The 13,612-nt window shown below is 38.8% G+C and overlaps 1 protein-coding gene across 2 annotated transcripts in view; it reads right to left on the bottom strand.

Annotated features, from left to right (window-relative positions):
• The window catches only part of LOC123318573 (protein slit), a 305,431-nt gene that overhangs the window by 268,318 nt on the left and 23,501 nt on the right, over positions 1 to 13,612 (bottom strand). The gene's annotated exons all lie outside the window — the stretch shown is intronic.

A 13,612-nucleotide genomic window follows, 5' to 3' on the forward strand; every position in this document is an offset into this window, starting at 1 on the left:
TGACATTTTTGGCTCTGTAATGAATAGATCATCATTTCAGCGAAGGGGAAGCGTCGTAATATTCCATTTATCACGGAGCGCAGCGCCACCTACGTGCAAAAATCTATCAGGACAAATGGCAGCCGCGCAGCAGTCGTTAAAACGACGATGGTGATATTTCCGTTAGGTCGTAAATCAGAGTCGTTAATTAGAGTGTGTATTAGGGGTTTAATAATCCAGAATAGATGAGTTTTATTGGCCAGACTGCCGGTGGCCGACTGCAGATCGCAACATTTCATATTTCGACGGAGTCGTACATAACCCCACTTTCCCGCGAACGTTATTGAATTCGCATTTGTCCGTTTTGCCGGTCACGGTGTTTCGGTTTTTACTCGATATTATATATTGTCGGCTGCCGCTGAGTTATGAATGTTCCGCCGCGGTTCATTTTTACGAGTTGTTTAGTGAGTTATTCCATAGTTTCTGGACGGGAAATGGCCTGTGCGAGAATTATATTTGCTCCGTATCCGAATTTGATGGTCGTTTCGATATACCATCCAGTTTTCTGTTCGAAAATGGACTCATTCGTGGTTGTTTTTCGGAAAGCTGCGAACCATAAACTAAATTATTGGATTATTGCCGAATTAATTAATTTTGCCCTCTCGATTCATTGAGGGAAAGAACTAGGAAGCTCTATGGAGCTGACAACTTAGGCGGCAATTGGTACTGTGGCTATACAGAGCGGTAGTATGTATTGTCACCTATGCGTCTCTAGCATGGTGTCCAAACTGCAAAGGTTGGCCTGTGTTGGTGTTAGGGGAGCTATGCACACAGCTCTTACAGCAGCGCTTGAGTCCATACTTAATCTGCCTCCCCTACAGCTACATATGAGAAAATGTAGCCTGCTGGTGGCAATAAGAATATCCCTTAACATGAATCTTAACAATGGGAGTTAAACAACAGAATAACCCTCTGGAGAAACACTCCTGGACTTACTCAGTCAAAGAAATTCGTTATGATTTCACCAACCTACACCAGAAAACTGCTGAAGCTGTCACGAGCTGAGCTACGGACTGCTGACAGGGCACTGTCGGTACCGTATGGGGAAGTCAGCAGATGAGATTTGTAGGCTCTGTGGATCAGGAGCAGAAACAGCTGAACTATGCAAGTGTCCAGAGCTGGTGGACTTAAGAATTACTCATATGTGGAAACAGGTCCTGGATACCCAAGAGGTAACGGCCAAGGGCCCTAAGAATGAAAACATAGAGACACATTCTGACAGTCAAGCTGCGATCAAAGCATCAAGCTCTTATGTCATCGAATCTTAGTTGGTATGGGGTTGCCGAAAAAAACAAACACGTTATTTGAAACCAGCCTTATTGTCGGAATATATTGCTATGTCACATCTCTGTTTGTTTCTTTGTAGGATAATTTCAACACGTCTTTCATTCAGGGGATCTTAGAGCACTTATGTGCCTTCAATACAGAACCAAACAGTCCCTAAGAAGATTTGGTCTATGCAGGTTAGGTTAGGTTAGGTTAGGTCGTCTATGCAGGTTAGTCATTAACATAATAACTGTGGGTGTCAAAGCACATTGCAATTTTTGGCCTGACGCTCGAGCAAACTTAGTTGGTCCAAAGACGGCAGCGAAATAATGAAAACCCTAGCATTGAGAGACATCATCTATAAGTAGATGAGAAAGGACGGACTGTGTTATAATAGAGGACACGGAAGAAAGACTGGGTGAGTAGACTCAACTCAGTAGAAAGGAGATGAACAGATGTGCCTCTGGTCTAATAACCTGTTGCTGTATATTGTTTCCGGAAATATTTCAAAGCACATCCTGACTATTGTTTTCTTAATGATCAAATAAGCGACAAAATATTTCTGGATGAAAGTTCTCAAATGTTCATCCACCTCTAGTCTTCTGGCTGAAACCTCCAGAAGATGCCAATTTGCATTTGTGTAGCAAACCATTGGGTAAAATATTACCTGATCAACCATAAACTCCTGAATTATTCAGAGACGCTTATGAGCCCGCACTGGCTACGATCAATTTTCATTTTCCTTACCTCGAAACCAATAAATCCAACGCATATCTCATGTTAATTCATCATCCGGATACTCCCATTCGACCACCCTGCCGTCGCAGTCGTTCAGCTCCACCTGTCGCATTATCTCGAAGCTCGCCGCGGCGATCTGAATTATCGGCAGGGCCGTCGTTGAATTATTCGAATTTTATGCATGATTTCCGCGACATCTTAATGGTTCCTTTTAATTTGCGCATCTTAACGACTTTCCTGCCCGTCGCCCCGCTTTTGATTTATACGCCGATATATCCCGCCCAACTGGATCCGGGAACGTCCCGGTTAATTGTTACTTCCTTTTTAGGGGACCGTAAATTCCTTCTGGATCATAAAGTCCCGGAAAAATTGGATTTTCCGTATTATGCGGAGTGTTGACCCTCGTCAGGGTGAGCCGGGGGTTCTGGAAAATTGATAAGGATGACTTGGCTAGTGTACGCGGCTGAGAAGACGCCATTACAGAATACGCTAATTGGCGTGTTCGTTAAGTTGTGGATTTCTTTAGCAATATTACTTGGTAGGCAATTTTACTCGGTACAAAAGTCTCAAACTCTCATCTCATACGTTAGGCAGTTTTGCTCATTCCTAAGTATTTAGCTCTTTCGTGAATGAATCCTATAAATGAGAAGATTGACGCCGTCGGCATACCTTCACATGGTTAGTCTTTGACTTGTACATATATTTTAATACTTGATTCTTGAGGTCAAAAGAAACACTTTTTTCCTATGCCATTTTTTCCGAATCGGCTCGGTTCAAAAGATACAGGCTGTTGAAAAACCATAAAAAAAATTTATTTTTGGTTCTATCTCACGAACGGTTTAATCGAATGAGATGAATTTTGGAATATAGTTTTTCATCTATTTGATGAACCTTTTTCGAACAGAAGATCCACGCCTTCCAGTTTTCTCATTATGGCCATTAGGTGGTAAAAATACCAAAAATTCAAAGAACCCAACTCTTGAAAGTGAGTTCGACGCTATCCAATGAATATATGGAAGTTTTGTAAAATAAAAGTATTCTTCATATTTTCTCGTATAATGCGTCGTTTTCGAGTAATTTGATGTTCAAAAATGAAAAGTATCTGTGATATTCGGAAAATTGGGTACTTTGGCTGAATGCAACTCTGTTGGAAAGATCTACAGTAGGTAGTCTCACAGATTTAGCTAGTTATTCCGAAGGAAATTGTGTTCCTTCAGGGGTGGCACTGCTCATTATGAAAACTTCAAATGGCTATATCTTTTTATCAGGGCCGAATTGGAAAAAATGGTATAAAAAAAAAATGTTTCTTTTTTTCCATTCGACTGTTTTTTTCTGTGCGGGTCCCAAAGGTTCATAATCAGTGATGATTAGCGCAAATGCCTAAAAGTTTGAGTTCAATCCAACGAAAACGCATTCTAACAGATAAATCCGCACCCACCTTTATCAATAAATCATTTTTACGATCAATATTTAATATACATACTTCATTTCATAAAAAATAGTCCAACATGAAAGGAAGCCGTATACTATGCAATGGCAAATAATTTCGCCCCAACTCTCTTATCTGAAGATAAATACATAAAGCCAAAGTGTGTCATCGGCGGCAAACATCTGCCCGAAAACCCAACGATTTTTATTTGAATTTTCTCTAGTTTTAACACACATTTCTTGTTTGTACGAATTGTTTTATTTCTCACTTCCGTGTTAGTGGAGTTTCTTTGATGATTGGGAATTCTCATTCTCCTGAAGGAGCCGCTGAACAGAATCTAATCGTATACACTGCTCAAAAAGTGGAGTGGATAATTTGGGTACATGTAATAACTCGTACAAATATTTCAACAGTAGATCATTGAGGTCAAAAGAAACGACTTTTTCCTTTGCCATTTTTTCCTAATCGGTTCGGTTTGAAAGATACAAGCTGTAGAAAAACCATAAAAAAATGTAATTTTTGTTTCTTTCTCACAAATGCTTTCATCGAATGAAATGAACTTCGGAATATAGTTTTTCATTTATTTGATTAATCTTTGTCGAGCATAAAATATCACCCACGTCTTCCAGTTTTCACATTATGGCCCTTACGTACCATAAAAATACCACAAATTCGCAGAATCCAACTCTTAAAACCAAGTTGGACGCTATCTAATGAATATTTGAACATTTTGTGAAATAAAAGTATTCATCATATTTTCTCGTATATTGCACCGTTTTCGAGTAATTTGATGTTCAAAAATTAAAAAGTATCTGTGAAATTGGAAAAATTGGGTACTTTGGCTGAATACAACTCTGTTTAATAGATCCACAGAAGTATAAGTCCCAGATTTAGCTAGTTATTCTGAAGGTAATTTTGTTCTTGCAGGGGTGGCACAGCTCATTATGAAAACTTAAAATGGCTATATATTTTTATCAGGGCCGATTCGGAAAAAATGGTATAAGAAAAAAGTATTTCTTTTTAAGAACAAAGAGTGGATATGACTTAATAAACTCTTAATGTCTTAATAATAGAAGAGAAGTCATACTATCACAATACAATCAATTCCGAAGATCGATCTGCGCAAGGTTGACCCCGATGAATAAAAAAACAATCGACATGCTAACTGTTCAAAAACTAATTAAAGACCGGCGAAAAACCAATCAGAGAGGACCCGAAACTCATTATCTCCTAATTAACTCCGGTATATTGAAAGGATGACGGGGTAAAGGCATCAATCAATATATCCGCCTGTGTGCCTTCCATATCCGCAAGGCCTCCAGAGAAATAAGAATACATGAATACGTAACGTTATTTATACACTGTTTTACATCGGACCGTCCGCTTCTGTCAGTTTTCGACCGCAAGGTCGGAGCTCCGGGTTATGCGGTTGAAACGTCTAATTAACATGTCATAACTTGAGTTGTGGTTTGTTTGGGTCTCGGACGTGGCTGTTGTTGGATGCAGCTCTTTTTCTCGATTATCTCAATGCCGATGTGGCCGCAGACCTCACTTACAACATAATACGGATACTCGAGAATAAGAGGCAGTTGCATCTGACCGCAGAATCCGCTCTGACCCAAATATGCCCATACTGTGTAAATTAGTGAGCCAAATTACACCCAAGCAGCATACTTGAGGTCAGTTCATATTATCCGTCCGTCTCGGTTCAGTTCAGCTCAGCCAAAATATCTTTCAATGTGTTTTATATGGACTAATTCATACTATCCGTCTCCGACCCTTCAGCACCTATCGGCACGCTTACGGCCGTCCGACGGTATTCTTCCAGAGAATATTGTGCGGATGGACTGAAGGGCGTGGTTGGACTGAAAGAGACTGAACGTATAATATGAATAAGCAACCGCTCAGTTCAGCTCAGTCAATCGAGGGATTTCCTTTGTTGTGAAAGCTTCTTTGAACTTTTCTTTTGTATTAATTGCGAAATTTTTCACAGTATACAGGATGATTCATAACTATTGGAACATAGGCTAAGGGCAGATTGTTTGGACCAAAATATGGCGATAGGACCAAATATACCTCAATAAAATATTGCTGTGGAAAAAAATAGAGGACGTTAAAGTTAATTTTTTTTTCGTTTTCTGCTAATAATTTCATTGTATATTTTTTCATCCGTTTTTAAGAAGAACACAATTGAATAGTTCAGAGCATCGGAAGGGGATTTGAAGTAACGACTTATTTATTTTATTTATTTATTTCGACGATAAAGCATAATTAAAAACAATGTAAGATAAAATGAATAAACTCAAATTAAGTGTTCTTCGTGTCCTCCCCCTACTTCTATGCCTTTTCTAATTCTTTCAATAAAGGACTTTAAAACTTCGAAGAAAATATTATTCTCTCCCCTTATAAAAAATTCAACTTTAACGCCCTCTATCTTTTTCAACAGCAATATTTTATTGAGGTATATTTGGTCCTATCGCCATATTTTGGTCCAAACAATCTGCCCTTAGCCTATGTCCCAATATGAATCACCCTGTATAATCGAAATGATTTCCTGTTCATTCTAAAATAGCCATGATGTGTGGACCAATTTTTTTTATAATGTCCAATATTCACCTTCAACTTTTCTCTTTTCAAATATTGGTTCGACACCCAATCCTTTTACCGACTTTTTGTTCCTCTTCATCTTCGTCTAACAATAATGCAAAAGCACAACATTCATTCAGGCGTAATTGCAGCAATAGTTTACGTCCTATGAGATAGGGCACGAAAGAGAAACAACGAAAATAATAATACTGATAATGTAACAATATTTTTTAGGGTCCTTGTTGTACTCTTTTGATCAAAATGAAAGGCTTCATGTGTCAAGTGCTGGTCAATTCGAATGCAACCGAAGATTCACGACACACGAAGCGGAAGGTGACTGAGACGATCGTGACTGATAATATGAACGCAACCTCCGTCAACGGCTAATGATCCTTCCGCCGGCCTGAACTGAGCGGAACGTATAATATGAATCGACCTTTAGTGTACTGAAAAAATATTACTGGCTGGCGTAGCACTATATAAATTTAAAGGATTTTTACCCTTATGATCTGCCCACAATTCTAGGGAAAGTTGCGTCACTAGTCATCCTCAGCGTGTGTACAGAAACGAGAAACAGCTGAAGTTCAGGAAGATCTCTTGAGATTCGAAAAGGACGGAGTTGGAATGATTCGATTTCAGCGGTCGGTTGAAAGTTTCAACGATGAACCCCCAAAGGATTCGTGACATATAACTGTCAGAAAATTTCATTCCTCAGTAGAGTTTAGGGTACAAAATACCAACATATCTGACAACATAGCTGAACATTTGAAAGAGCATACAGGGCATCCTAACCAAAAGACGTTATCTCGGATAACTAGTCAAATTATCATTCATCCATAACCACTTCGGTACTCTCTATTCGTGAATGGAGAGCTTGAGTCGTAATATAATATTTCAGATGTCTTTCAACTCTCTGGTCCTTCCAATGAAATCATTTGGAGACATCAATATTTTGTCCCAATTATGAATATCACTTGATCTATTTTCGAAGAAGTAGGTAACTTAATTGTTCAATTATCTTTCCCATTTATGATATTCCGAATCGCCTTTACTAGAAACCATGACTCATTATCATCATTGTGTCGATAGACACAAATTACCATCACAAACATAAGGCGAATTCTGGAAACGCGTTCATCATATAGTTCACGTCAATTTGGACATGAGAAAAATTGCTGCAAAATGGTTCCCCAAATGTTTGAATGTTGACCAAAAGCGTGCAAGGGTAGAAGCATCGCTTTCGATCTGTGCTCGATTTGAAAACGATGTAGACTTCTTAAACCGAATTGTTACTATGGATGAGACTTGGGTACATTTCTACGATCCAGAAACAAAGCAACAATCCATGGAATAGCGACACTCTGGTTCTCCAAGACCTAAGAAGTTTCGTGTCCAAAAATCTGCTGAAAAAGTTCTCGCTTCAGTTTTTGAGGATTGCCATGAAGTAATCATGATTGATTTTTTGGATAAGGGTAGAACAATACCCGGAGATTACTATTCGACATTACTGACCACTCTACGGAAAAAAATTAAAGAGAAAAGACGCGGAAAGCTATCCAAAGGTGTTTTGTTTTTGCAGAACAACGCCCCTGCACACAAATCTCATGTTGCCATGCAAAAAATTCGTGATTTAGGGTTTGATTTACTAAAACACCCCCGTATCTCACCAGATTTGGCTCCACCTGACCTATTATCTCTTTCCTAAACTGAGAAAAAGTTTAAAAGGTCGTAAATTTCCTTTCAACTTGGAGATAATAAAAGCTGTGGAGGTCTGGTTTGCAGAAACAAAAGAAACATTTTTTTTGAAAGGTCTAGAGACGTTGCAGGTTCGCTGTAATAAATGTATCCAATTAAGAGGAGAATATGTTGAGTAATAAAATATTTTGACATTGAAATTTTGTTTGGTTCTATAATAGACTAAGAATTTTTCAATATATCTATATCTATTGAAAAAATCATCTTTAAAACATACTCTGTATACATACAGTGACTCCATATAAATCTTCGACCAAAAGTAATTGACAGTATAATTCTGATCGTATCCAAACCGTAAAGTGACTCATCTTGGCATTCGCACGATTGTTTGCCGCACGAGACAAATCCCAGCAATCATACATCTCCGATTGTATCGACGTACTCGTCACTTACGGTAAATTATATGATTCGTGATTATGTTACAGGCCGGTCTAAATTACAGTGCACGAAGTCTAGACAAGAAGACGCGAGCTGATTCGTGTCCTTTTCACATGAAATTTTCAACGTGATGGATGGTTTGTCGTGGTTGGCTGTGGCTTTCTGGGAGAACCCGTGGAAAGTGGAAATATACCGCTGAGTCACGTCCAGACCAATTTTTCAATTCGGGGTAAATAAGTTCCTGAGTACGGATTGAGCTTTATAAGTTGACGTGGAAAAAATTGAAAATGAACCGGGATTTCGCTAGATTTTTTGAACTTATGAATAACTACACTGCGCAAAAAAATTAACGCACATTCTGGAATTCTCAATTTTAATGAAAGTTAACTCTACATTGACTTTATAATTCATTTATTATGTTCTCTCGGGAAGGTTTTGAACGAAACAAGACACATTAAATGAAAGAAAAATTCAGGATTTCACCGAATCTTATGTGAAAGAAGAGAAATGGACAATTTTCAAAATACTGAAATGCTGATAAGTGATTTAATACTTGGTATTTCCACCCCTTGCGTTAATTACAGCTCGGCAACGACGGTTCATACTCAAAATGAGTGATCTTAAAATGTTCTGATCTAATCCTTCCCAGATTTCTCCGAGTTGTATTCCTAAGTCATTAAAACTAGCTGGATGATTTTCTGAACTTCTCAGCCTTCTATTGAGGTTGTCCCAAACCTGCTCCCTAGGTTGAGACTTCTTGCTAGCCATTCCATTCGAGAGACTTCAACCTCTTCAAGGTACTCCTGAACGATGCGCGCACGATGGGGTCTGGCATTATCGTCCATAAAGATGAAATTTTCACCAATGTATGGGGCAAATGGCACTACATGCTCTTCAAGAATGTTCCTTATATAGTTATCAGCATTCATAGCTCATAGCTCCATTATCAACGACCACTAGTTCTGTGCGAGCAGTCAAAGATATTCCACCCCATACCATAATCGATCCTCCCCCGAAACCAGTAGTATTCAGGAAATTGCACTAAGCATATCTTTCATCTGGACGTCTGTATACAAGGGAACGTCGATCACAATGGTAGAGGCAGAATCTAGACTCATCTGTGAAGAGAACTCTTTCCCAATCGGCCTCTTCCCAATGGATATGCTCTCTCGCAAAATCCAAACGCGCCCTTCGATGGGCTGGGTTAAGAGCTGGGCCTCTTGCCGCGACACGAGGCCTTAAATCATATTCTCTGTGGCGATTTCTTATTGTCAGAGTGCTAATTTGCACCTCATGAGTTTGCTCAAGCTGAATTTGAAGGAGGCGAGCGGTTGCAAACCGTTGTCTCAACGAAGAAACTCTCAAGTAACGTTCTTGAATGGCAGTTGTTACCCGTGGTCTACCCTGTCCTGGTCTCCGCTTTTTTGTTCTCGAGACGTTTGATTATTTGTTTTTATTCCGCTCAAATGTTTATAACTTTCGAAATTTGAGACGAAAACGGCGTCAAACGATCGGGTCTAACTCATTATAAAAGGCATTATTTCAAGAACGTATTGCCAAGGTGGAAATTTGCGTTCCTCTAACGAAAAGAAGCCCTTTACCTCTCGGAAAATTCGATCGAGAAGCGCTCTCGCCGCTCAGAAATTGAGAATAATTGCGCTTAATTAAATGCCCAACTAATTGAACCACAAAGAGTCTAATTGAAGGTAATTGAATCAAAATTGAAATTGCCGGAGGTCCCTGCATAGCAGTGGTGTCTTTATTAATCGAAAAAGGAAGTCTTCTTCAATAATGAATGTTCATTTGGGGCCCACCACAACTCGGTATTGTAATAATGGTTCCTTTGAATCGTAGATGTGCGTACTTGAGACTGACTCGGGACCTTGTGATTAAGAAAGGGAATTCATTTATGAACGATCCGACGGAGTGAAACTCTCCAATTACGAATATTTTTTTTCTTATTTCAATATTAAGAATTGTTTTGAAACGCGTCGAAGAAGACTGGAAGGTTTTTTTCTGACCATGCAGACACATGCAGTATGTTCTGAATCGAGCAATTTCATTTGATACGAGAGTATCTTAACTGTAAGTGAAACACTCTGGATTCTTCCAGGGCCCATTCCATAATACTAAAAGGAATTTATTAGCAAAAATATGTTAAGGCTACTAACTGGCTTCCTTAAGTGGTACTACTAAGAGGATGTTTTGGTATCTAGTTAGCCTAGACCAGTTCCATGCATAAAAAAAAAATTGCGTTACCAAAGCAACGAACAATAACTCACAAGAAGTGTCAGTGTGAAGTTTGAGGTCAAAAAAGTAAACCAGAGTTACGCAATGAATTAAAAGAAAGAAGATGTCCACCGAAATTGTAAAAATCGAAAAATTGGAGTATAGAGCCATCATCAAGTACCTGTATTTAAAAGTGTTAAGAGGTAAGTAGATTTACGAAGATATGCTTTATACCCTTGGTGATCAATGTCCTTGGACTGCAAGCTTCAAAAGAAATAAATTTTCCATTTAAGATGATGATCGATCGGGAAGGCCAGTTTCTGTGTCAGTCTCCGAAAATATCGATTCAGTTCATGACATGATTTTATCATACCGTCGAATTGGGCTAAAACGAATATCTGAAGCACTGAATATTTCATACCAACATCTTCATCATATAGTTCACGTCAATGTGGAATGAGAAAGATTGCTGCAAAAAGGATCCCCAAATGTTTGAATGATGACCAAAAGCGTGCAAGGGTAGAAGCATTGCGTTCGATCTGTGCTCGATTTGAAAACGATGACTTCTTAAACCGAATTGTTACTATGGATGAGACTTGGATACATTTCTATTATCTAGGAACAAAGCAACAATCGATGGAATGGCGACACTCTGGTTCTTCAAGACCTAAGAAATTTCGTGTCCAAAAATCTGCTGGAAAAGTTCTTGTTTCAGTTTTTTGGGATTGCCATGGAGTAATCATGATTGATTTTTTGGGTGAGGGTAGAAAAATAACCGGAGCTTACTATTCGACATTACTGACCACTCTACGGGAAAATAATTGAAGAGTAAAGACGCGGAAAGCTATCCAAAGGTGTTTTGTTTTTGCAGGACAACACCCCCGCACACAAATCTCATGTTGCCATGAAAAAAATTCGTGATTTAGGGATTGAATTACTAGAAAACTCCCCTTATTCACCAGATTAGGTTCCATCTAACTATCATCTCTCTCCTCAACTGAAAAAAGGTCGTAAATTTTCTTCCAACGAGGAGGTAATGGAAGCTGTGGAGGTCTGGTTTGCAGAGCAAGAAGAAACATTTTTTTGAAAGGTCTAGAGACGTTGCAGGTTCGCTGTAATAAATGTATCCAATTAATAGGAGAATATGTTGAGTAATTGAGATTGAAATTTTGTTTGGTTCTATAGGAGGCTAAGAATTTTCCAATATATCCTCGTACATGTATATTCTGAACAACAGGTTTTCAGCGCATGAAGTTCATCATTTCCTTCTGAATCTATTAAATCACTCCTTCCTTGAATTACCTCAGACAGCGACACTACCGTATTCCACACGAGCAACCCTCCGAGGCAAATCACCCAAGCAGATAATCATTCCTCGTCTATCCCCCTAATTAAAAGCCTCAAACGCACAATACCCGTTCACTTTCAGCGGGCTCGTCTTGTCCACTTACCATTATCTCAATAATTCGCTCACGACACAGAAGCGGCGAGCTAACAGGGCTGAACGCCCTGAGGGCGATTTAAAAGGCACGAAACGAAAGGCTGGATGCGATACGGACGGGAGCCGGAGGTATATCTCGATCCCAATAAGATGCTAACTAGGCCGTTTAAATGCTGAGAAACGGCCTTGGGAACGAGGAGTTGACAGGAGTGACACCGCGGTTTTTAAAGTCGGATGGAACGCATCGCGTGCTTTGGATGGGGAGCGGGGAGGGAGGAGGGCGGTGGTACAGGTTCCGGCCAATTTTCCATTCTCGAGATTGATATCTGGCACGGTATCGAGATCGAGGATCTCCGGATGGGATTCAACAGTGGATCAGATTGGAGCAGGTAGAGGAATCTTCGTAAATCTTGTTCGATATTTGTACACGCGAGGAAATAATTTTTTCCAAGAACTTGGATTTGAACAAACAACACGTTTGGGGTTTGGGATGATATTCGACTTTTATTTTGATTACACGGAATAACGAAATGATCAATCTTTGAAGGATTTCCATGGATACACAAAGAAATGGTCATTTATTTAGCCACTTATTCATATTTGAAACATCATCCATTTTGGATAGTTCACAAATCTTCTTGACATCTTCCTCATAAACTAGAAGAAGCAACACGAAATCTTAATAGATATGATGGTCGCAAAGTTAATTATTATTGAGTTAAGATTATGAAAAACCAAGTCGAGGTTAAAGAAGACATAATATTACTCAAAAAACATTCATTAATTGCACAATTGTCATCTCATTCCATGAGATGTGTTCAGAATAAGGAGGAATGCTACCATTTTCATATTGATCCATGAAAATAATAAAAATGTCTCCATTGTTATAGAGGATCTCTTAACAAGATAAACTATCTGGTTTTCTTTTTTATCAAAGAAGTACATCATAAGTTTCACACATTCCATATGGATAATTGAATCAAACATTCAGATCGTAATTTTTGTCGTTTCTAGATGGCTCCTAACCAAGTAGCCTTGTGTACGATACGAGGATAAGACATAGTACATAAGAGGACGAGGATATATTGAAAAATTCTTACTGTAGAACCAAACAAAATTTCAATGTCAAAATATTTTGTTAATCAACATATTCTCCTCTTAATTGGATATATTTATAACAGTGAACCTGCAACGCTCTAGACCTTTCAAAAAAAAAAAGTTTCTTCTTGCTCTGCAAACCAGACCTCGTTGGAAGAAAATTTACGATCTTTTGAACTTTTTTCAGTTGAGGAAAGAGACGATATTCGGATGGAGCCAAATCTCGCGAATAAGGTGGGTGTTTTAGTAATGCAAACCCTAAATCAACAATGTTTTGCATAGCAACATGAGATTTGTGTACAGGGTCGTTGTCCTGCAAAAACAAAACACCTTTGTATAGCTTTGCACGTCATTTATCTTTAATTTTTTCCGTAGAGTGTTCAGTAATGTCGAATAGTAATCTTCGGTTATTGTTCTACCCTTATCTAAAAAATCAGTCATGATTACTCCATGGCAATCCCAAAAAACTGAAGCAAGAACTTTTTCAGCAGATTTTGGGATGCGAAATTTCTTAGGTCTTGGAGAACCAGAGAGTCGCCATTCCATCGATTGTTGCTTTGTTTCTAAATTGTAGAAATGTACCCAAGCCTCATCCACAGTAAAAATTCGGTTTAAGAAGTCTACATCGTTTTCAAATCGAGCACAAAACGAAC

Source organism: Coccinella septempunctata, chromosome 8, assembly GCF_907165205.1.
Source record: "Coccinella septempunctata chromosome 8, icCocSept1.1, whole genome shotgun sequence".
In the NCBI taxonomy this organism is placed as follows: domain Eukaryota; kingdom Metazoa; phylum Arthropoda; class Insecta; order Coleoptera; family Coccinellidae; genus Coccinella; species Coccinella septempunctata.